This window comes from Haliaeetus leucocephalus, unplaced genomic scaffold (assembly GCF_000737465.1).
Source record: "Haliaeetus leucocephalus isolate CR32 unplaced genomic scaffold, Haliaeetus_leucocephalus-4.0 Scaffold76, whole genome shotgun sequence".
Taxonomy (NCBI): domain Eukaryota; kingdom Metazoa; phylum Chordata; class Aves; order Accipitriformes; family Accipitridae; genus Haliaeetus; species Haliaeetus leucocephalus.
In genome coordinates this window covers 477,430-502,488 of record NW_010972512.1, presented here as the reverse complement: position 1 = coordinate 502,488, position 25,059 = coordinate 477,430, and the positions used below count along the sequence as shown (strand labels likewise).

The window sequence follows — 25,059 nt, the reverse complement described above, 5'->3', positions numbered from 1 at the left end:
TGCTGGCAGCTCCCACCCGGGGCAGGCTCGGTCCCTCGCCGCTGAGCCCTGCCCGCGCACGTCCTCGCACCCTGTTCCGTCCCCGTCCCCATCCCCATAGAATCATCGAATCATTTAGGTCGGAAAAGACCTTCAAGATCACCGACTCCAACCATTAACCATGCCCACTAAACCAGGTCCTGAAGTACCCTGTCCACTCGCTTTTTGAATATCTCCAGGGATGGTGACTCAACCACTTCCCTGGGCAGCCCATTCCAATGTTTGACAACACCCTCAGTAAAAAAATTTTTCCTGATATCTAACCTAAATCTCCCTTGCCTCAACTTGAGGCCATTTTCTCTTGTCCATCCCCATCCCCATCCCCATCCCTGTCCCCATCCCTGTCCCCGTCCCCATCCCCATCCCCATCCCCGTCCCCGTCCCCATCCCCATCCCCATCCCCGTTTCCATCCCCGTCCCCGTCCCCGCTGACCACCCTGCCCCTCACCCTGCACCGGGGACCCTCATCCCAGCCAAGCCCTGCCGCTTGCCCTCTCCCCCGCCCCGTGGAGCCCCCAGCCATGGGTGCTGCCCCACCGTGTGCCTGCACCCCTCTCCTCTCCCCAGGCCATACCCCACCGGGAGCTGTTGGCCTTGGGGTGGGCATATGCTGCGGGCACAGGGCTCCCAGGCCGTGCCCTAATGGGTGCTGGGGGCCCTGGAGTGGGTGCCTGAGGTGGGAGCAGGACTCTGCTGGGTGGCCCTGGGCAAGGATGGATGCTGCAGGTGCAGGGCTCCCGGGTGATGCCCTGCAGGGTGCTGCCAGCCCTGGGGAGGGTGCATGCTTGGGGTCAGCTCCTCTGTGCACCTGGGGGGAGCAGGACGTTCACTCCTCTAAATGCTCCCTGTCTCTGAGAGTGCCAAGGATTAATTCCTCCCCTCTCTAAGGCTTCAATCATCCCCCTGTGAAAACGTGCATCTTCTTTCATTTGCAAGCGTCTTGGACTCTGGTTACCTGCTCTTCCCTCTTGTCCTGCCTTTTTCTGCTGGCCTAAAGGGATTTTCGGTCTCTGTTTTTTCTCCCCAGGAAGGAATTCACACACCGTGATGGAGCCACCCTCGGCTCTTTTCACATAAGAGCAGATGGAGTCCTTCTGCTCCCTCCCCTCCGGGTGTTTCCTCCTGCCGCCCCAGCGCTCACTCCCTCCTCTACAAAGCGCATCCTAGAGCAGGGACCTGTGTTCCCATCCGCACCATCTTTAGGGGCTAAATCCCCGCTTCCCACCACTTGCTGGGCCCTGACCACACGTCTCGCTGATGGCGAGCCCCTGTGGGAGCAGGGCTGCAGCGGGGGCTTGTGCCGAGCTTGCTCAGCCCCACAGAAGCCCACAGCAGTTCTGCCTCCATCTCACCGCTGCCACTCCCAGCCCTGTGGCTCCGGCATGGCCCACCCGTCCTGGGGAAGAAGCCTTTTCATCTTGTCCGAAAACGCCTGGCATTAGGATTTACCCTTCCAGGAGTCCCCATGTTACCTGGGGGTGCAGGCAGGGTGGTGGCACGGGAGCTTCCCAAGGGCAGTGGCCGTCGGGAGCGGCTTTCCTGCCCTGCACAGCTCTTCCCTGAGGATTTTTTTGCCAAGGGTCTGCACTTGAGATCTGCCACTCTATTAAACTGCGGTTTTGCAGAGCTCTCCCATGGCACTCAGCCTTGCCAAAGCAATGACGTGCACCCGATACTTCCATCAGCCAAACTTCTTTTCCTGTGCCCAAGTAGGCAACTAATATTCAGGGTTTCCCATCTTTTTCCTTTGCGGGGATAAATTCCCTGTTGTTGGGGGTGAAGCATCTCTTTGGTGTAGGTGTGTTTATGTACAAAGGCGTAGGAGGCTCCTGCAGAAATAAATACCAGCCACCCGTTTCTTGTTCTTCTGGCCCTGAGCCGTCTCCAAGCATTTCCCAGCTGCTGCTCGGAAAGGGTGAGTGAGAGGCCTCAGGGCAAGCACCCAGCAGCGACAGCACAGGGAGGAGTCACAGAGGTAGGAACTGGGGAAGGAGGAATTTGGGAAATTTCAGCAGGCACAGAGTCGAGAGAGCTCCCAGCCCCCTCCTCCAGCAGGCGCCTTCTCATTTATTTCAAGGTCGGAAGGAATTTTTCAAATGAGGAAAAAGGAAAAGAATTGCGGTCGTTGCTTTTTCCAAACCTTTGAGGTTTGGGGACCCCCTCTCTGCTCGTCCTGTTGCGGTTGCTGGAGAGGAGCTGGGGCCACGTTGGGGGGGCTGGTGGTGATGGGGAGGGGTCACCGCCCCCCCCCCCCAGCAGGACGAGAGCATTGGATTTCTCTGTGGGGCCTGGGGTCCCTGTGTGGCACCTTGGTCATGCCAGATGTTGTATATCTGCCCCCCCTGCCAAGGGACAGATCTGCTGCCACCCCCACCACCCCTCCTGAATGCTGGAGGGGAAGCCACAGCTCTGCCAAAAATTCCCAGATGGGGTCGTCCCCCCAAAAAACCCATGAAAATTCTTTTCATTTTGGTCCTGCAGGTTTTTGGCATCCCAGGAGAGAGAGAGCTGGCAGGAGTCATGCCCACGGAGCCCGGGGTTGGAGCACCCAGCATCCTGAGAGCCCTCTGGCCTGGGAAACACCAAACCCCCAAGTCACTGGGACAAACAGGGAATCAAAATTTCATGTGTTGACTATTGCTCTGGATTAACGACGTCAGGCAAAATGAATCCTGTGTGCAGCTCCGCTCCCTGCCCTGCCGTTACCCAACACTGGAGCTTGTCCTGGGAAATGATGGGGTTATGCCGGGTGCCGAAGCAGACGTGTTCCCACTGGTTATTTTCTGCATTTGCAGTGTTTGTGCTGAGGCAGGAGAGAGGTAATGTAAGAAGCCAAGGCCTGTTGAGAAGCCACATGATTTATGCATTTTCCTTTGGCTGTGTTTTCCTATTGGGACATCTCCAATTTGCCCCGAGAAATATGAATTTTTAACATACACAAATGAAAAGTCCCCTGAGGCCCTGAGCTACCCTGGGCTGTGAATGACCACAGGTCAATGGGAAGGTGCTCTCTGCAGACCCGAGTTTAAATAGAGCTTAAAATGGCCTGGCCAGCAGGGATTGATCTCTCAAGGCATTTCTCCACGCCATGAGGAAGCCCTGGTCTGCCCCGCGTGGAAGGCTGTGGCCGAAATCCCTGTGGGGTCCTGACTGCCTGGCTCGGTTTGCGGCTGGGGAAGGGCCGAGGTTTTCTCCGGGGGGATGAAGGACCTTTTACCCTGCGCAGCAGCTTGCACCCTCAGGAGGGACCCCACAAGGACCCTGCCCCAGCCCAGCAGACCCTGCAGCCTTTGGGACACCGGAGCAGCCCAGGGAGCAGGAGGGCACGGTGGCCCTCGGGGCTGCCCCTGGATCTCTGCGTGCTTCATCGAGGTCCCACCGGCTGGGGTCATGCCCTGGTGAGGGAACAGCAGACTCCAGGGGCAGTTATTTTTTGTGGAGGTCTCTCTGTGGGAACAGGCATCACTCCCACCCCAGTCCTTATCCTTATCCCAATCACAACACCCATTCCCATCCCCATCCCCTCTTCCATGCAATCCTCCCAGTCCAGCCAGCCGGGAAAGGCAGTATCCCCAGCACGCACCACAGGTAGCTCCTCCAAACAATCCCCACACGCCTGGTGGCACATCCCCATCTCCATCGCCATCCCCGTTGCCGTCCCCGTCCTGCCGTCCTGTGCACAGCAGTCTGCAAGCGGGCGGGCTGCGATGGGTGTCTTTGTTCTCTGCCTTTCTCCATCTCACTCCTTCCCACGCTGACCTGGCGGGTCACTGTGCAAAAGTTCAGCCCGGCCTGAACTCACATGAATTCCTGCAGCTGCTCAGCCCTGGGCTCACGTCACCAGGAGGGACGGGAGAGATGCCGACTTACAGGAAGGTTGCTCACAGTGTTGCTTTATTGTTGAAAATGGCAAACAGAAGGGAGACTCCAACGAGAGGGGAATAGGGCATATGTGAATTATGCCGTCACCGCTTCAGGGATAAATTTAGGTTTTCCAGAGGAACGGTTATTCTGATTCAGTGGAGGTCGGGAGACGTCCAACAGGGATTTCCTACTGGCCCCTGGCTGAGAGCAGTAGCACGTCTCACCCAGACAAGCACTGGCAGCATTCCTGGCTGGAGCAGGCAACCCATCCACCTTGGTCTCCCCTCAAACCTGGTCGTGGCAGTGAGTTATCTATTGCACACCCCCGGGCCCAGCCCTGCTAGAGAAACAGTTCTGCCTGCTAAACCCCCCCCCACGCTGGGGTCACTTATTCCAGCTCTTCCCAAGCACAAGCTTTGCTGGACCAGAAACTCCGTCCCCCCCTGCTCCGGAGAGGGGCTGTGTGGCTCCTGGCCTTGGCATATGGCAGTGAGGGACCAGCCCGGCTCCTGCAGCCTGCCTGGACCTGCTCCACAGCCAGGTTGGTTGTATCTCAACCCTCACCACCCCGAGGGGACTGGTGATACTGGGGCAACACAGTTGACTGCCTGAGCCCCAGCCTCATCCTTCCCCAGGGCCAGGGACACCCCCTCATCCCTGTCAGCGAGTTTGCAAAAGCTTCTGCCCTTGATGGCGCTGCTTCCTGAGCAGAGACAAATTTCTAAGCAGGGTGAGTCAGAAACATGGAAAATTGGTTGCAGCCGTCCACCCCCAGTGAGGACCATCTGCATCGGGAGCTCGGCCATGTTGCCCGGGCTCCATTCCCATCCTCTCTCCTCTGGCTTTCCCTGCCGGCACAGGGCAGCCCTGGGCAAACTGCTGGCAGCCCAAGCGAGGGGAGAAGATGTCGGTACCTGGCCTGCAATGTCCCCTATGGGCTCTGGAGGATGGGGTGAAGGTTGCAGCCACCCTGGGGTTCCTCTGACCTGGGGAGGATCCCAGGCACTGCTAGCCCAGAGCAGGGAAGCCCATTTTCACGCTTGAAAACCAACATAAAAGGCCCGCGACACTCTCGATCCAAGCGGCCTCCTTATTTTCCTGGCAGGGCTGGATGAAGGTTATGCAAGTCTTCACTACCCTTTATTCTTCCTGCCATCCCGGGGCTCCTTGGGGAGTGCTGAGGTTACTGTGCGGAAGGTCACACATGCCAGAAGGCAGGAAACCGGAGGGCTTGGGTTAACGTGGGAGGCTTGGCAGCCGAAGAAATCTGACCCTTATTTTTACAGTCATCTCTCAATTTAAACAACATGCGTTTTGAATTAGGGGCTTTCACTGGCTGGGCTTGCAGCTCATCGGCACAGGGAGCTCCAGGTCCCCAGGGATGAGGTTGCCCTTTGGCACACTCAGTTTGCTCCCAAGCCCATGTGGGAAGGGCCAGACCACCGAAACCGGGGCTGGGCTCTACTTTCCCAACGAAACAATGGTGGCTTCCCTTTTACTAGCAACCTTTGGCTAGTGACAGAGACAGTGGCTTTGAAAGAGTCTTTTGTGGGCAGGGAGGTGACAGGGGATTTCTCCAGACTTTTTCTGAACATCCTTTCATTGCCTTCACCATTGCTGGAAGAAGATGCCCAGAGCCACTGGAAGGAGACAGCCGCTGCAGCAAGCACGGGCAGAGCCCACAGCGAGTGCATCCGCGGTCCTGTTAGTCACTCCTGGTCACCCATCCCCTTCTCTGCAATGGGGATGGAGGTGGCTTTGGCACTCCTTGGCACTTATCAGTTGGCATCTGCCGGTGGCCGTGGCCCCTCCATTCTGCTGGCACAGCTCCTCGCAGACTGGATCTCCTGGTGCAGCACAAACGGCTTTTTTGGCTGCGCTGTGTGATAAACCTGAGTCACTTCTGCTGCCCAGGACGGTTTTTAGCCACCCCAGGACATACAGGAAGGGTGGTTGCGCTGGCCCTCGGGGACTTGCACTCCTGTCCAACACCTTGCTGGGTGAGTGCTGGGTAAGTGCTTTTTGGCCTCCTGAGCTCTCCCGCATGCTGCGTTCATATCTCGCTTTGCTCAGGAGGTTGTTTCCCACCGTCCCCTTCTCCCCTGGTGCTGGGCAGGTCCCCATCCCATCAGGACACTCCTGCAGCAAGGGACAGAGTGAGCCGCTTGGAGCCAGGCTGACAGCACAGGGCTGGCCCCAGGGCTGGGACGATGCTGCTGCCAGGTTCGGCTGTTCTGCACCCACAGTCAGCAGCAGCCACGTCCGTCGAGGCCTCCGCTGGGTCCCTGCCTGTCCCTGCATCCCCATGGGGCCATGGCTGCTTTTCCACCCAGGAAGGGACCTGCTGGTTTCCAACACCCGTAGGAGAGGGCTGCAGAGCTTTACATGGGGGAATGCCAGGGGAGACACTCCTCCTCCAGCCAACGCAGGGGAAGAGCACGCAGGCTTTTGGGCACAGTCCTGAAAACCCCGGCTGGGGATCAAACCTCTCCCCAGAGCCTTCCTGCTCGGTTCACAACTAAGACGATGTGGTGCTCAGGCTCTCCATCTGGCTCCGGTGGCCGAAGTACAGGGAAAGGCACAGCTGTACCTCAGGGGACCAGGTGAGGTAGCGGTGACATTTCTCAGCCCACCCAGCCAGCTGCATCCAAACTGCGTACTCAGCTACGTAACTGGGTGGCCAGGAATACCGGCTTCGGGATGCATCTGGGAAGTCAGGATATTTCCTACTGCTGCAGAAGGTCACATCGAGAAGGTAAGGGGAAGGGACGGCACAGGCTCTGCAGGGTGGGGGCCAAAAAGAAGTGACGAAAGCAAGGCTTTCTCTGTCGTGAACATTTTCCAATAGGGTATATAAATATATCTTAATCTTTAGCCAAGATTTTTATGGATTTTCATGCTCGGATTCTGTTTTTTTCCAGATTTTCACACCCCACCCCACAGGACATGTAGGCACTAGGAGATGAAAAAAACCCCAGTGCTTTCTGTTTACCGCAGTGAAAACCTGAAAAGAAACAGATGAAAATGCCCCAAAGCACTAAAAGCTCCAGCAGCCCCTTTCCCAGCCAACTGGCTGGCAAAATGGCAGCAGGGGCTGGGAGCCCGGAGGGCTGCAGGAGGGCTCCAGATCCCCAGGGGAGCCAGGGGGCTGGGAGGTGGGAGCTGGCCCCGTTTCCAGCCCTGGCATTTTCCCTTGCTGTGACAGTGACCTCGGCTGCTTCTCAGTTTCCTTAGCTGTAAACTGAGCATTTCACTGCCTGCAGGGTGGATCTGAGCTGTAGGGCTTGGTTTCCCAATTGGGAGCTGCCCAGCACCCACAGGTACCTCCCCTGGGGCATCCTGCACCCAGAACCCACCCCCCAGCACCCAGCACCCACAGGTACTGTGCCTACCATGCCTGGGGCATCCCGCAACCGGCACCCACCATGCAGGGCATAGCACCCATAGGTGCCACGCATGGGGCATCCTGCACCCAGCTTTGACTTATGTCCTCTTGCACAGCCCGGAGAAGGAGCACATGGGCATGAAGTGGTTCTACTCAGGCAGGGCTGGGACAGAGCAACCTCTGTTTAGTTTGAATTTCTTAGAAAAACAAATGTTGTGAGGTTTTTACCTGGTGTAGACAGACATTTCGATTTGCAGGACTTTGCTCGGCAGACGGTAACAAAGCTGAAGCGGGTCCAAGTCTGCATCTGAGCTTTGAGCTTGGATGCTTGCGTCGGACCTCCTCACCCACCCGGCACTGAGCATGTGCCCTTGGAGCTGCCTGGGTTTGACATCTGCTGATCCTCCCACTGCAAGGAAAGTCAGATACCTAGAGAAAAAAATACTGATGCCAAGAACCCGCCTATGTGGCTCAGGGATGCCTGAAAATTGCTTCCCCATTGCAAAGTGCAGAGGAAAGGTAAATCCTGAGCACAGTCCAAGAAAATGCCCACGCCACAGAAGAAGGAATCTAAAATGGGATGATGCTTGTCAAACAAAGTGGCTGAGGATGCCATGATCGTCATGGCTGGTGGTGACCCCCTGAGACCATGGAGCATCACGACTCCTCCATTTCAACCGAAACCTAGGGTTTGTTTTGGGAAGTGCCGCTTTACAAGGGTGGCTTTGGGGTTCGCTTCTGCTAACTGACCACTTCCAAAATCATCGAAATCAATGCCCTCAGCCAGGCAATATCTTCTTTGCGAGGGCAAGGTCAGGGTGCAGAGGGAAGCAGTAGGGGGGTCCCAGCCTTGTACAGCACCTGCACCCCTGGGCAAGGACAGAGCTGGGGACAGCCCTGGGTGAGTTGCCAGCCTCCAGGCGACTTTCCATGTGTTACATATTTGGGAGGATTTTTGTTTAATGCTGCAAGAATGAATGGCAGGTGGCACAGACAGGCAGGGCTTATTGGCGTACCTTGCTGGAGATCTCCGCTCTCATCAGGATTTTCTCTGGACCAACAAGAGAAAGCCCACTGGCAGTTTCTGGTGCACATTCCTCCACCCAGTGCGTGGCTCCCCGGGGACACCCATCATCAGCCTCACCTGGGACTCTGCAGAAAATGTGAATATCATCAGGAACGCAGTCTTGCAGCAGGGCCAGCCCGATGCCTTCCTGGGACTCAAGGATGCCTCAAGCACTGTTGGGCTAAGGGCAAGGGTTTGCTTATGACTTTTGCCAGCCCGTGCGGCACGGCCAGCACCAGGCTCAGCCCTCCCAGCGGTTTCTTCCTCTGTTAGTGTCCTGGGAAGTCCCCAGGCACATCTAGGGGCAGCACACGGGTGCTCACAGCCACTGGTGACACACGGGCAGCCTCGCGGGGCTGGGAGCCGCTAGCACTTGACTTGCTGCTTTCCAGGCGATGCTGAGTCTCGCTGAGATGCTGACAGCTGCTCCCCATGCTTTATGGGGAAGATCGTCACTGCAGCTTCAGGGATTTGGTGAAACCCGTCTGTGCAGCCAGTGGGGCCGTGCCAGCGCCTCACAGGAAGCCCAGGTGATGCTTGTTCGCACAACCTCTAAGCGACCACATGCTGTAAATGTTTGCAACCCCGGCTTGGGGTTCATTGGGATGATTTGGGGGGACATCAGTGAGAGGGACCCTGTCGTCCCAGCTTCTGCCTGAGGACAGTTTCTTCCTCTCTCCCAAATCTTTCTAATACCCTGAGCTGGTGCAAGGGATGAAGCTGTGCTTGGCTCTGCAGCTCCTTTACCCTTGGACTTCAGTATGTGGTGAAAAAATAGCTGTCAAAAAGGGGAGAGGTGACCTTTGTCATTTGAATAACTGTTTGCTTTGTCAGCGCAAGCACAGTGTGTTTGAGGATTTTGTGGAAGGTTCCAGTGGCTCTGAGCCAGGACCAGGCAATTTTCACTCTCTCCGCTGGCAGCCACGAACCACACCGGGAATGTGGCCTTCTAATCCCTGCTCAGGGAGACATTCGGGAGAGGAGATGCCTTCCAGGGAGTGCTAGTGCAGACTCTCACCTTCCCTATGTGTCTCCATGTCAGAAACGCTCCCCTCGTTGGTTGCCTGACCATGGGATGGGAAGGAAGAGGCTGCAGGGATGGGATGGGATGGGATGGGATGGGGGAGGCTGCAGGTATGGCATGGGAAAGGGGAGGCTGCAGGGGTGGGAATGGACTCAGGAATGCCACAAGGTGTTTGGGATTTAACGGCAAATCCTCACACCATGCTGGTCCTTTGAACACACAAAAGCAAAAGCTGAAAAAGTGGCCCCCTGCCTTCAGGGGCTCGGGCAAGGTGCTCAGTCTCTTCTGCCATAGGGGGACAAACGGGGCTCCCAGGGGAGCTGAGAGCCCAGCTGGGGGCCCAGAGAGTGGGGAACGGGGCAGCCGGTTGAGCCAGGACCCCCAGCTGCAGTGGGGACGCAGGGCCAGCGCTGCTGCCCGTGGCTGAGTCCTGCACACCGGGCAGGACCGGAGCACTGCCCGCAGGTAACCGAGTCTGCATCTGCCACCACGACCTTTCTGCCTGGCTTGGCAAACCCAACCCAGAGAATGAAATTAGAAGCAATTAAAAATTAAGCTTGGCTCAGGCTCAGATCAAACTTTCTACCAATTTTAGCTGCTTGTTGCTTTGGAGACGGCATGCACTGGAGTTCAACCGGTGATGCAACACAGAGAGGGGGTTTCTGCCAGCGCCGGGCTCTTCAGGCCAGGAATAGACACGAGGGCAGCTGGTGGCCAGAGCGGGACGAGCCTGGGTTGGAACCAAAGTACACACTAAGAGCAGAAAGAAATGGGCAGGTCCTGCAATACTTGACATCTCATTTGAAAATTTGCAGCTTTGTTTTCTGCTTCTTGATTAATTCTTGCTCAATTAGTTCTTTTCCAGAGGAAAAAGGGAGCTTTGGGGGCCAAGGAGAGAAACAAGACCCAGATTAAATCTTCCAGCAAAGACCCCCAAGACCCACCAGCTACGGAGGGACGCCTGGGGTCCCCGCAGAGCCGCTGTGACGAAACGCAGGGGCAGGCTGGGGGCTGGTGCGGCAGGATGGGTTCACTGGCCAGGGTGTCACCCCAGCAGCACCCAGAAAGCTTCCATGGCATTTTTGGCCCACCTCAGACGCTGACTCATGGGCAGCACAGCTCGACGCAGAGCAAACAGGCCTGAGGTGAGGAGCAAGGACAGCAGCGGGCAGTGATGCTGAGCCATGGCATCACTCGCACTTTGCCTCCCCTGGGAGGGCAATCCCGCGGTGACAGGTCCCTCGGCAGCACCCATGGGTGCCGGCTGGCAGCAACCCCACAGCAAGCCTATCACCGCCTTTGCCATGCCATGGCAAAGAAGAAAACCTCCCCCCTAAAGGCATTTCCCAGCTGCGGTGTGTTTTCACCCCGGAATGGGACCAGACGATACCACAGAGGCTCTGCCACCGTCCTGCAAACTGGCCCTGAGTGACCTCAGGGCAATCCGGTCCCCTCTGGCAAATGCGGAGAGACCCTGTCCTGCTGCTACGCCATGGTCCCGACCCCCACCGGGTGGGCATGTGAGCCAGTGAGCCACCAGGCCATCTGTCACCCAAGGGATACCATGGCCAAAAAGAAATTAAGCCCCCAGTCACCCACTGCCGGCAGGGCTTTGATGCAGAAAAGTGGGAAATTTCAGGCTCTGCAAAGCCCACAAACAGTTTCGCTGTCCTCTCTGATTTCACATGGAAGGGAATTGGGGAAGGCAAGATGCCACGGTGATGGGCAGTTGTCTAAAAGCCAGGGACAGCTAGCAGGCTTGGGGCAGACAGCCTAGCTGGGATGCAGCCCTTCACCTTTGGGTGCCTGTGGTGGAGATGGGTGTGAGCAGCCATCATGCTCGGTGGGTGTCTGAGCCATGATTCCTTGGGCCAAATGTCTGCGTGGGACTGAGCTGAGCAGCATCCTTGCCTGCGGCATCTGCACAGACTGGGTCACCCTGGCGTGCAGCGAGTGCCTTGGGTCTCAGACACAGCTCCAGCATTCCAGACGGCTGCTGGGGAGGAGAATGCCACCCCTCATTTACATTACCCTGACAATATCCCCCATAACTGACCAAACGAATCATGCAGGGCTGGGAGAGCTCCCTAATTAACACAGTTATTATTAGCGACGTCAGGACAGGTTTGCAAAAGCCAAGTTCAGAGTCGCCGTGCCCGACGGCGGAGCGGTGAGCGCGATGATGAGACCATCCCAGACGACCTGGATGTCCTCTCATCACTCAGGAGTCTTGACCGCATCTGGACCGTGGGAGCAGGGACATCCCTGGGTACCGGATGGGTTGGATGGGCTGGACAGGCACTGGTGCTGGCATGGGTGCCTTTGCACAGGGATGAGCAGGGCCGTGTTGTCCCCAGTCTTCCCCCACGAGCCAAGAAGCCACCCTTGGCTCACACCCAGGCAAATCCCAAGGGATTTGGGACCTTCATTATTCAGGCCAAGACTCCTGGTGATCCCAACATCTGGATGTTCAGGGACAGAAAGGAAAGAGGGTCCTGCTGAGCAGGGGAAAGCGTGCCGGCTGTCCTGTGACACTGCCTCTTCCTCAGCCCCCAGATCGCTCCGGCTCCTGCCCGCGAGCCAGCGGCTCCGCGGCCTCTTTGCTGTATGTAGGGCATCCCCGGGGCGCCCGCAGCAGCTTGTGCATTGCCAGAGCTCCTGCTGCTTCTGCTCCTCATTGAGCGCTTGGAGAGGCGCCTAATTCATCCTTTCAGAGTGGAGATAAGATGGATTAAGGCCTGCTGAACGCTTGCCAAAAGAATTGCCATTAGGCCCTAGAGAGATTAATCTCCTCCAGACTAAAAGCAGACAGGCTGCGCCGTAGCTAGTCCTGTCTGTCAGGGGATAAACACCCAGTGCAGGATTTCAGGGAAACCTTTGGAAGCTACAATATGCATACCAAAGTGTACATGGTGTCCAGAGTACCCAAGGCTGGGTGCCGAGCCCCACGCTCCCCCCAGCACCCAGGGGTGACGTAGCTGAACATGATGCAAAGGACCTTGTCGGCCACTGGAGTTTCAGACACCTCTGTGCCTTGATTCTCCCTTTCCATGAGCTCATCTCCAAGGCTCCTCCACCCTGGCAGTGTTATCTCCTGCAGATTAGCTCTCCGAAGCTGTCCTTGCCCGCGTGTTTCTCAGCTGACTCACGTTTGTTATTTCCTGCCCCTATCTCTGATTTCCTTCGCTGTCCTCACGCTACCCCTCCCCAAGGTCCAGCTCCTCTCCAGGTATCCCTGACCCCACCGCTGCCTGGGGACCGGCTCATTTCCCAGCCTCCAGGCTGATTTCGGAGGATGGTGATGTCACTTCCCATGGAGTCAGAGCATCAGGAGGGACAGAGCTCCCTCTCCCCACCAGTGGTGATGAAGAACCCCAAATTCACCCCAGGTTCTGCCCAGCACCCTGCCCGCAGACACCTCCATGGCCACGTGCAGGGCTGGGATCGGTGCTGTGCCCAGCATCACCGCCACGGCTCAGGGAAGGCAGCGCCCGTCCGGTGACTCACCCTTGCCCGGGAAGAGGTGGTGAGACTGGCTTGGGGTTTTGGACCTCTTCGAAAAGCCAGGCCAAGCAAGCCAGTGTTTGCATTTTAGTCAAATCTTGGTGGTGAGCAGCAGGGTGTGTACCCAGTGCCAGTCACCACAAGGAAAGCAGCTCCACCGGCTTCGCACCACAGCCTCCACCTCTTGGGATCTGGCAGAGAGGGAACGGTCCCCATCAATCACATCCCACTGGAAACCTGCAGCTGTCCAGCTGTCCCATGAAGGGGATTTTTGAGTTCATTCTTCTGCTGGACCCTGCAAAAAGGCAGGGCACTGGCAGCATGCCAGGGCAGCCCATGAGGGATGCTCGCAGCGCAGGGTCTGGGGCTCATCGCACATCTGCCCTGGAAGACGCTGACATCCCCGATGCCATTTCCTCTGGGCTTTTGTGGCCAGGAAGGGTCTCACCAGCATTCCTCTCCCACCAGCCCCATGTGGGTAACTTGGGCTGTATTAACGAACAGCCACTAAAACCTCCAACCCCCAGCCCTGAGCCCTTCCCTCCAGTGCCTTGGGGCACTCCTCACCCTCAACTTCTTTCCTGCAGGCAACGAACCCTCCATCTTCACTGCTGTCTCCCCCCAGCCCTCCTGCAGCCATCCTCTCCCCTTCCTTGCCTGTCCCCTGCCCTTGCATCCCACCAAGCCGGCAGCTGCCTCTGGCAAGGCAAGCAGATGGAGGCTGGGCACTGGTCTCCCCAGTCCACCGGCATGACGCAAGCCAGACTCCGTCGGCGGTGACACACTGTCCCGGCCAAGCAAACACAGCTCGGAGCCTCGTGTTGCATTGCGACAGTCTGCACGGCCCCGGCACTCACAGCCAAGGACAGCCCATGCCCACGTCTGGCAGCAGACAGAGCTCCAGCGGTGGCAGCTCGTCTGGTGCAAGAGCCATCCTGGCATCCCCCCAGGGCTGCTTTCTGGCGAGGCTGGGGCCAACCGCAGAGATGGACGAGGGAGGGCTGAGCTCTCTCAGTTCTCCCAACGCAGCCTGGGATGCAAGGGACCTGCATCCCAAATTGTCCCGATCTCTACCAGTGTGGCAGGAGCCCCATGCCAAGCCCAGCTGGGGTCCTGCTGTGTCTCTGCATCCTTGCCCAGGTCTGCACCCACTCTGCCCTGTGGCAGAGCAGGGCTGTTGGGGACAGGGGGGGCATTAGCTGATCCCCCGGGGGCATTTTGGTGCTGCCCCTGCACTCCCTGGGGACACGTCAGGCACGTGAGAAGGGGCTGAGGCTGAAAATGAAGCCGGGGGGTCCATGTGGCACCAGGCACCGGGACACTCTCAGCTCGTGGGATGAGCTGAGGCACCAGCGCAGTTTGGAGCAGGAGCCGAGGGCACCAGCTGCCCCGGGAGCGATGACACAGGGACTGGCACGGCCAGAGCCACCGCCGCCGAGCCAAGCCAGAGACGGCAGCAGCATGGCTGGGGTGTGATGTTGGGCCGTGGGAGGAGGCAGTGAGCAGTGATGGGCAGATGTAGGTGAGAGTTAAGTCACGCTGTGGAAGCTGAACCTTCCCCACGCTCCCTTGATGTAATATTTGTGGGAGCAGCATGTTCCAGCAGCACCATAAACACAGGGAAGGAATAAACTCGCCTTTATCTGCCTGTGGGGCCTTGGGACCATCTAAATTAGGAAAGGAAGACAAAAACCCGACAACCCCAAAGTGTTTGTTTTCTAGCTGAGCTGAAAACAGAGCAGAATCTGGGAGGGGGAGGTTCAGCCCAGACAGGGGCAGGTGGGAGCCAGGACATCTCGCCTGGCCCTCGTGCCACCCTGCACCCACTGGAGACCCTCTCCGTGCCCTAGAGCCAGCCTCTGCCTGGGGACACACACCCAGGGCAGTGTCCCTGCTCACCATGGGTGATGGTGGCTCTGGCATCACCCTCTTCCCAAGGGTGGCAAAGGATGCTTAATTGGGCTGGAGGGCTCCAGCGTGGAAATGATGGGGTTACCTGTATGCCAACATCCTGCCCGTACCCCTGTCCCACCTTTTTGTACAACCTGCCTAGAGCTGCGTCTCCTCTCCTGCGCCCTTCGCAGCCGCTTGCCATCCCGGTCCTCAGCAAGGGCCTACGTGCCATTGCTTCAGGAGTCACACTTGTATTACAATCCTGGCTGTAAGTCACTGGTCTGGCTCTTACTTGGCTCAGTGCTGTCCCTTGCACAGGCACAAGCAGGTCCCCAACCCTCTGAATCTCAGCCCAGCACCTAGCATCTCCTGGGCATGGACTTATCATCAGCTCACTCCAAATGAACTATTCTCGGTCATTTTCCGCACAGAAGACACTTGTGTTGCAGAAACTGAGGTTCTCACCCAGGGATGATTATGAAAAGAAGTTTTCATTCAGATTTACCCAAACCCCCAGCCAGCTATCACCCCTCTTCTCGTGCCTTCTGTCCCCAAACTGGGAAGTTTTATGGTACCATCACCAACCCATCACCAACCACCACCATTCACCAGCTCACCACTAACCCATGGCCACCCATTGCCATCCAATGCCTCCCATACTCACTGGGGACCAGACCAAGCTCCCTGCAGTGATGGCAAACTGTGGCCGGATCCTGCGCAGTGCTGTGTGGGTGGCTATGGGGACAGTGCCTGTCAGTACGGGTGAAGCGCTGGTGGCAGTGTGCTGTGGGGGAGCCCTGCCAGCCCCCGGGGCATTTTGGGCTCCCAGATCACAGCTCATGTTATGAAAATCATAAATTATTAATTGCAGCTGGGAAGTGAAAGGCTGCGTGCTGCTGCCTGCGCAGACCCACCATTCATCTCCAGGCTCTGCCCACTTAAAGCAGGTCTCACATTTATATTTCATGAACGTGTCCCTCAGCAGCACAGTTTTACAGCGAAAAGAAGAAATAATTCACGCTCGGCGCACAGAGCCCACACGGATGGCATGTGACCCCAAGCATCCTTCTCCATCCCAGCCAAACTCCCTGTGCTGCTGCACAAGAAAACCCTGCCCAGCTGCTGGATCCTGCCTTCTCATAAAATTTAGGACAATCCTTTAGGGCTTGTCCTAAACTTTGGAGGCAGGTGTGCCAACAGGCAGGTTGGCACAAGCCAGCTGTGTCGAGGCGGATGCTGGGAGCCTGGCATGCAGAAAGCCAACCTCCATGGAGGTTGTCTCAGCCTGGAACGCTCGTCTGGTCCTGACCTCCAGCTGCTGGCCCATCAGAGCAAATCCACATCATGCCTCGTTAAAAATGTGGGGCTCAGCCCAGGCACCCACCCCAGACATGATGCAGTGGAGGTGGGGGACACCCACACGGTACCCAATGGTCAGGGGACACCCCAGGAAGACCTGTCCTAAAGAAACACCTCCCCGGCTCAGTGGTTTGGGCACCTGCAAGGTCCTGGGCTGACCTGGCACCTCTGCCTCCCTGTCGTGAGGTGGTTTGTGGTCATGGGGTGATGCTCTGGGTACGCATGTAGGACAAGTTGGGTTTGTGCCCTGTGCAGCTGCAAGCAGAGCGTTCCCCCCTTCAGCACCCAGGGATCGGCTGTCTCCCGTGGGCGGTTGTCAGCTCAGGTTCAGATTTCATATCGCCTGCTTCAAGGAGACTGCTTGTTTGTTCTTGCCTGAACCCTTTAATTAACCTGAATTAAAACGTCATTCAAACTGACAGTGCCTGGCTCCCTCCACGCTCCCTTGCAGCAAGGACGTTTGTTACGATTACTGCCTTTGCAAGGAAATTACAGCAAAATTCCTGTGCTGCCAAAGTCTGGGGATGCTCTGACAGCAGGACCCGTGGCCCCTGGTTGGGGCTGGGATAACGGTGAAGAGCCCGTTCCCATGCAGCTCCCTGGAAACAGGGGCAGATGCAAAAGCCCCTTGAGCCTCTGTGAGCACGGGGCTGTGCTGGGGGGGTTTAGTCCTCATCCAGCCTAGCGATGATGGGGACAAACTCCTGTCTGTGATGCAGCGCAGGGGAGCGGCTGCTGTTCACGGAATTTGGGTGGCACCCACCAAAAAACTCCTTCCCCAGAGAAGATGCAGCCCTGGGATGGGTTGCCAGAGCCGTGGGCTGTCTCTGTCCTTGCCTAAGGTTTCCAAACCTGGTTGCACAATGCTGTAGCCATCCTGATGTGGTGCTGGGGCTGGTCCTGCTCTGATGGGCAGGGATGTCCCGCGGCCATTGAGCTCATGGGGCTGTGACAAACCCTTCCTTCTCCCACCACTCGCTGTCTCCTGCCCAAGATGCAGCTTTTCTTAGAGGTGAGTGGAAATGCACAGAAATCCTTACCATACAAAGGGAGACGATGAGCATGGCAGGGTCAAGGACCATTGCTTTGAGCTTTTTGCCCCTATTCATGACCAAATAGTGGAGGGTCCTGCATCATGCAAAGGTCATGCAGCTCCGTCCTCCTCCGAGCAAGAGCCCCTGCAACACCCTCCAGCCCAGGAGCAGCGTTAGGGGGGTGTTAATGTGAGTCCCCATGCCCCATGTCAGGGGTTTCCCTTGGAGGCAAAAGGAGTGAAAGGCAAAGCACAACCCGAATCTGGCCCCATCTGCCCAGGTTTTGTCCCAGCTCTGCTCAGCCTGCAGCCGGGTGCTCCTCATCCCAGTGTCCGTGCAGCACATCGTTGTGGCTGCAGACATGCAGATGGATGAAATGCTGCTGTTGAAGCTTTCAAGCGGCTGAAATGCCAGAGAAAGGCGAGCTAGAGCCAGCTTTTAAAACTAATTTATACCTTGACTTTTTTGCTGGCTTTAGCACAAGCTGTGATCCTTGTCAGTGAGCCTGAGTGTGTCTGGATATATTCAGTCATATTTGCATGGGGAGAAAACCCACTTTTCAATGTACTTCTGTAGCCCTTTTCCAATGCCTTGGGTATCCAATACAGTTTCTGTGCTGTGTGTTCTCACTCATTCAACAAATAATCAATTTAACTGCCATATGCACTGCTCATCGAGAAAGAAACAGCTTCTTGTTAAAGGTGTGAAAGTAAGTCATGTGTAAAATTAGCTTAGCCCTTTGCTGTGTCAGATGGGAATTGCTTTCAAAGCAATACAACCTGCCTGAATTCCCAAGAGTTCAGTCATTTTCCACACCAGCTACTTCTCTGAAGAAGAGGAAAATATTTTCCCCAAATATGGGAGGAGAGCGCTGGGGACTTGCTAACAGCTGGGTCGTGGAGGGGAGAGCGGTCAACAGGATGAGATCCTGAGCCATTTGCCTGAGCTTTGAAATACTCAGCCAGCTTGGGAGGAAACATCCCAATGTCCAGGGGAAATGAGGGCGGCTGTCCCCAAACGGTGCCCGCGGGTGCCACGTGGCGGGTGGCCCAGGGCTGCGGGTCACCCTGGCCAGCCCCACACCTGGGCTGCCAGTCCTGCACACTGCAGCTTGTGTTTCTTTTTGCTTTGAAGAAAAACGAACTTCTGGGGTGGGATTTGCCACCACTCCAGGGATTTGGACATTAATTTCTAATGGGGATTAAGAATTCAAATCCCTTAAGCAGCTTTTGCAGCCCCATCCTTCGCCCCCCTCGCTGCAGAGACCCCCGGGCGGCCCCGCTCCAGTGCGGACAGTGTTTTCGAAACCCCCATGCTAGCAGGGCCCTGGGCATGGTGGCATCATCAGCACATTGCCCGGGACCCGCTTGCCCTGGGGGTGATGGAGGCATGGCTCTGCCCACCCCCACGGGAAAAGGCCAAAAGCAGCCTGGCCAGAGAGTCTCGCTGGCCGGCTCCATCCCCACTGCAAGCATGGAGCATTTGCTGGGGCTGTGGCCAGAGCAGCTGGAAGGGCTTTTACCATCCAAGACCAACATGGGCTTTGGTAAAAGCCCCGATACCCTCTTAAACATCTTGGGTTCAGCTGTGCCCCTGGAGTCACCCTTCCCTAAACCGCAGGGCTCAGCCTCTGCCCTGCTCCAGTGTAGGACGCCCTTCAGAAATGGGAGTTTAAGGCTGTTCCCCTCAGCATCAGGCACTCCCCCCAGGGCTGAGGAGCAAGTCCAATGCCTCCACTACAAGAAGCTCCTATAAATAGGCTGACACCATTTCCTTGCTTAATTACCAGGGACTTTTAGGCTATTTCCCACTATATTTTGGGTTCTGCATGATTTCCTTCCAACTTCACCCTGGGTGCACATCTGTCATGGTTTAATATGAGCGGAGCTTGCTGCAAGGCAAGGGACAGCTTCAAGAGCCCAGCTTCAAGAGCAATAAACCCAAGAAGAAAGGTTGGCTTCCCGGTTTGAATGGAGGGAAAGACTTTGGGTGTGTTGTTTCCACCCAAAGCCTGCTGGCAGGATGCAGGATGCTTTGCAGCTGCCTTGAAAGCCATGGCAGGTAGCAGAAATCTGGCAGGAGCTAGCTGGCAAGGCTTCTTGTCTGGCAGGACCCTCGGCCCCGGGGCTTGGCCTCAGCAGGGGGCTAGGGGCGAGCGTGACCCCCAGGCAAGGGGAGATGGGACCCTGGGGCATCCCTCACCCCTTGTCCTGGGACAGGGCTCCGAACTATGGATACATGTGGACCTCCTCCAGGATCCTTCCCCCCAGGTCCTGTCCCCAGCCAGGAGATTTGGGGGAAAAAGATGTGAATTTGGGAGGGGTCCATCTTGGCTGTGCCCTGGTAATGTGGCAGGTCAAGCGCAGGGTGGGGGGTGCGGTGCCCGTCTGTCCCCTGGTGTGACAAATCTCCTTGTGCCATCGGCATCGCCCCATCAGCTCCCTCACTGAGGGCAGAGAGGAGGATGGCCCCAGCTTGTGCAAACCCAGCCTGCCCTCACCCTGCCAGGGTGTCCTGGGACACGGGGGGCTCCTGTCCCCAAGGGCTCTGGGACATGGGGAGAGGCAGGGGCAGCCCCAAGCCCGCTGCCGGCTGCACTGTGGCCTCTCCACCGAGTCACGGCGGGAGGGTGAGCAAGCGCCCAGAAACCTTGTTAGCAGCCCAACCCCATTAGTAACCATCTCCATGGTGATGGAGCTCAGAAAGCCATATTGCAGAGCAGCTCCTGAGCTGAGCAGCCCCCGCAGCCGGGCTCGAGCACGGTGGGGCCATGAGGCCAAAGGCTGCGCTCCTTGGGACGCAGCATGTTTGCTCCCCCAGGCCCAGCAGAGCTCCCCATCATGCTGCGGGCAGCCACAGGGGTTGGGGAAAACCAGGGATGTCTTCAGGCCACAGCTCTTCTGCCTCTCTGCCATCACTAATCCCGCTGCCCACTCCCAGGGTGGCGGCTGCTTTGCTGTCCTCTCTTCCTCCTCCCATTCTCAGTCTCAGCGGAGATCCCCCTTTAGCCCAGAGTTTGATGCTGGTCCCTGAAAAATCCTACAAGATCGCAGCAGCTTTGTCCTGCTCACGCATCCTTGCATCATCCCAGACCAGCAGCTCCTATTACTCCCGGTTGTCCCCACATCTCAGGGCATCTCATCGCTCCCCACAGCATGAAGGAGATTCCCTTGAACCACCCACGGCCACCCATGAAGCAAAGCCTGGCTTGGGGAGAGAGAGGAAAATGGGCTGCACGCCGCGCCATCGGGCTGCTTTTTGCTGTATCTGCATCCCCCATCACCACTGACAGCCCGTTTGCAAGCTCTGCCGTGCCTCTCCTGCAGAAACTCCATGGGATTTTGTAACCGTAGCAGCAACTAAATGATTTGACAGGTCTTTCGCATGATGTGGGGTGGCCAGTGACCGAGCAAGATGATGGTGGGCTGATGCGGAGCGGAGCCCAGCAAGTGGAGAGCGAGCGTGCACCCACCGGGGCAGGGGGATTTTCTGTGCCAGTGGCCACAGTGAAGCGTGCCAGACTTCACATTAACACAGTGATAAATGTCTGCAGGCACCTCAAACCAGGCAAAACCCCTCCTCTGCTCATTGGGAAGAAAAGGCAGCAGCTTACTTGGATTTCCTCTGAAAAATGCAGCTCCAGACAAGCACCCATTTGAAAAGCACACATTTCCCAAAGGCATTTATCAAGTGTTTAGGGCCCAAGACAGCACAGTTAAAGCCACGCATGGGCACCAGCACTTTGGAGAACAGCTATTACTCACTTATTTCACATCAAGCACGTGTGTAAACGCACTGTGAGATTGGGACCAGCTGCGACACGCTTGGAACTGACCCAGAGCTGCGTGCCGGAGGAGATGATCAGCAGAGATAAGAGGCAACTGCACCAGCCGTTTGCTGGCACAACATCCCATGGCAATGCTGGGAATGGAAATCCCTTGGGAGCCAAAGCCTGGGCTCACCAATGAGTTAGCAGCCAAAAAAGGCCAGTCACATTGGGTTCTTGTATCTAAAAAATGTTCCAGATGTTCATGGCTCTGCTTTGTGCTGTGCTGTGCCAACCAAGCCCCTCCAAACACAGGGAATGCATGAAAAGAAGAAATGCAAGCAAGTTCAGCTCTTTGTGGTTTGCACAGACTCCTACCCCTGTTTCTGAGCAAGGAAAGCAGCAAATCTGGGCAGCTTTGTCAATGCTGCCCAGAGAAATTCTCAGCTTCCTTGGAGGCAGTGAAAATCTGCAGCAAAACTGTGCACAGCTGGGGTGGTAGCAACGGGCTGTGCTCAGAGGCATCCTTGAGATTCCCGATACCCTCCAGGGAGCATCCCCACCTCCCACCCCAGCTCCCAGGGCAGAGTCAGCATCATTTACCCTCCCTCACACTGCTATTTGCTGGTGAATCGCTCCTGGTTCATTAGGTGACACTTCCATGAGTCCTGGACCAAGAACTGGAGTTTCTGCAGCATTTCCCCACTGCTGTGGAGGATTCACATCAGAAAGCTCAGGCTGGGGCCAGTTCCTTTGGTCTTGAGAGAGACCCTTCCCTCGGGGGTGTCAGGAAGGGGGGGTCACACTGGGGCAGGGCTGGGGACCCCTCTTCCCACCTGCGATGGGACGAGCAGCTCAGACCGGGACACCAGGGATGCACTGGATGTGGAAAATGCACCCAGTACTTGGCAATATGTTAATGGAAAGCCCAAGGTGGACGATGTTAAAATGAAGCGTGAGCTCCCAAGAAACAGCCCCAACTGCCCAGGAGCCGCATCTGCCCGAGCAGGATCCCAGGGTTTGGGGACTGCATGGGGGGACATGCAGTGCTCCCCACACAGTGCAGCCATGTCTGGCCTGGGGGACAGCGGGACGTTGCCGAGGTTTTGCAAATGCAAGGCACCGGAGTAACGTTGGATGTACAGACCTGGCAAACCAAAGGCAAGTACCACTATCAACACCCAGTACCAGCACCCCATACCCAATACCAGGACCAACACCAAATGTCCATCCCCAGTACCAGGACCAAGACTTAGGATTAATAGCCAGTGCCATTCCCAATACCAATCCTCAGTACCAGTACCCTATGCTGACCCCCAGCATCGAAGCACTGATGCCAAACACCATCCCTAGCACAAACACCCCGTACCAGTATCAGTGCATGAGGCACCGGTGTCCCAGCTGTCAGTCCACCAAAAAAGTTTAGGATTTGACCCATTCCCACACAGACTTTCCCAGCTCCTCATCCCTGGTGAAGGAAAAGGAATAACTAAAATCCATAATGAAGGGAAAGGGGCTGGGGGTGGGCAGAAGCCCCCTGATAGCCTGGGGCTGGGCTGGATTGAGGCATCCTCCCGCATGTGGCACTGTTAGCAAAGAACCACAAGAACCGCTACTCCCTGAACGTGCCGAGCATCTCGAGGCCGGCCACGTCCTCCCACGCCTGCACCAGCCGCCTGGCCAGGGTCTCCGGAGGAGACGAGCTCATGCAATAACCCTTCTTTCAGGCACTTGTGCCGTTGCCTTCAGAGCTTTATGAATATTGTAGCAAGGCCATTCCTTTCATCTCTGCTTCCTTCCAGGGAGCCCCAAACCTTCTGCACATTTGTTTCCACCTCACTATTCCTCTTAATTATTTAAACTCGCCTTCCCGAAAGCGGAGCCCTTCCATTATCACTCCTTCCTCTGTGGCGCATGTGGAATTTGGGGACTTGCAAATCCACTTGATTTCTTTGCATTCGTGCGGAGTTGCAGGTTTCCGTGGGCTCCCCTCCCCGCTTCCTTCTAGCCTGACCCCAGGTGATGTTTGCAGAGGCCTTGGCCATGAAAACCTCAGAGCCAAAGCAGAGCAGTGGTGCTTTTTACTGGGATCCTGGATGCCGTGGTCTTTCCCAACATGACTTTGATTATTAACATCACTTTTCTTGCTGCCGGTCCTCCCCCAAAGCCACATGCAGGGCCAGCTGTCCCTGCGCTGCAGTTGTACCAATGCGGTCCACAAGTATCACGTAAGACACCAGAAAAATCCCTTGCTGCTCCATTGCCAGCACTCATCAAAGCTAAAAATACCTGCAAGGGCTCCCTGAGGAGTAGATCCCATCCCTGGCCCTCAAATGAGACATCCCCAATTAATTGCCTTTTAACTAGAAGGTAGGAATGCTGAGCCCAGCTCCCCAAATTTTTGGAGTTAAAGCCTGGAGGGTCAAAATGCTATTGGAGAAACACAGTTTTCAATAACATAGATACATAATAATACCTTCTCCGTCTACTTCTGAAAGGTGGAAGCTGTGTTTGAGCACAGCCATGCAAGTCCTTCCACCGGCACATCTCCCTGGGGACACCCCTGTGCTGCCGGTATCCGGCCACAGCTGAAAAGGGAGGGTTCTGGGGGATGCTGGCGGGACATGGGAGCTGTGTGAGGGGTGACTCAGCCGGGTTTGACGCATTTTGACCTTCTCCCGTCATGCCTGAACCTGCCGGCTGCTTGACAGCCGGGGCTTTGCAGCCAGTTTCCGACGGCTGCATCAGCCCTGCCCTTGCGCTGTGCCGTGGCCAGGCATGAGCAGTGTGGCCGGGCCGTTTGCTAGAGCAAGACACCTCCCCATCCTCCTGCTGTTTATGGGTTATTCTTTGGTTATCTTGTAGCCCGCTAACGGTCTCTTGATTTGGCTTGTCCTCTCTGAGGCCACTGTGGGAGGGTTGGGATCTTCTCGCCCCACTGGGGAGGACAAGGGGGGTGAGAAGGTGCAGTGTGTGCCCCGCGGACTAGCCACCTCCACCAGCAGCGTGTTATTCCTGATACTATTATTTGTTTGTGCATTTACTGGCACACAGCTGCAGGCTAGAAATGGGGTGAGGGCTCTGAGGGGACACCAGCGTGGAGGGGCTGCCAGAGCCCTCAGCCTCCGACACCAACAGTGGTGTCACCGGAGCAGGGACACCCCGCTCTGAGCAGCTCCCAGCTTCATAACCCCCCAAAATACTCCAACAGGGGCACATGCGATGCTTCTGGGGCTGTGGCAGGAATATCCACCAGTCCTGGGGTGGACACCAGTAAGTGCCACTGCAGCATCACTGATCTGCCACCCAGTGACACCAGCCCAGGAGGTCTGTCCCTTCCCAGCCCCCCCCCAGCTTGTTTCATGGCTGGTCCCCAGCAGCAGGACCCCCCCCCCCCCGGTGGGGGCGGGGCCCAATGCTCTCCTCTGTGAGTCACTCCCTGAATTAATCATCAGCCTCGCTCTGCGCCAGGCTCCCTACTTAAAGAGATTTTTACACATTAAAAATTAACAGCACTAAATGATTGATGGCCAGGCACCCCCGCACCCCACGCTCTGCAGCAGAACTCAGACCACTCCAGCTTTGCTTTCCCCAAAAGCAGCCACATGTCCTTGTCCCTGGCCATCTCCTCCACCGCTTTGGCCATCAGCTGGGGGAGAAAAACAGCATGGCAGTAACCCTGCCAAAAAGTGACCATTAACTTTATAGAACTGCTGCTGCTCTGCTGGGGATGTTTTAGGTGGTGGAGCATCCTCAGGGCCCTGGGATGAGCCCGTTGTGCCAGTCACCCGTGGGGAAGGGATGCTCTGGCCCTGCACAGGTATCAGGGGCTGTTTGCCGGCCCCACGCGTGCGCAGCAAAAAGAGCGGTGCAAAATAGTGCTGCGGGCTCTGCAGTGGAAGATGCAATTTGGGGCCGTCTGCTTCCCTCTCCTCCCTGACTCCGTCTCTCCATGTCACCCCACGCTGTAGCATTCGGGAGCAGCCACTGAGGGGGCTGCGTAGGTCAGGGGAGGGGGACAAAAAAGCTTCTTCCCACTGACCCAAAACCGTGCGCCCTCTTGTCCCTCTTATCACCTCCTGCCTTCACCTCCTGGCAGGGCCTGACCCCCTCCCGCCCCGACTC

General features: G+C 56.8%; 1 protein-coding gene across 1 annotated transcript in view; it reads right to left on the bottom strand.

The window, feature by feature from the left end:
* ANGPTL4 (angiopoietin-like 4) overlaps positions 1-25,059 on the bottom strand; it is a 41,652-nt gene that overhangs the window by 8,300 nt on the left and 8,293 nt on the right. The window lies entirely within an intron of this gene.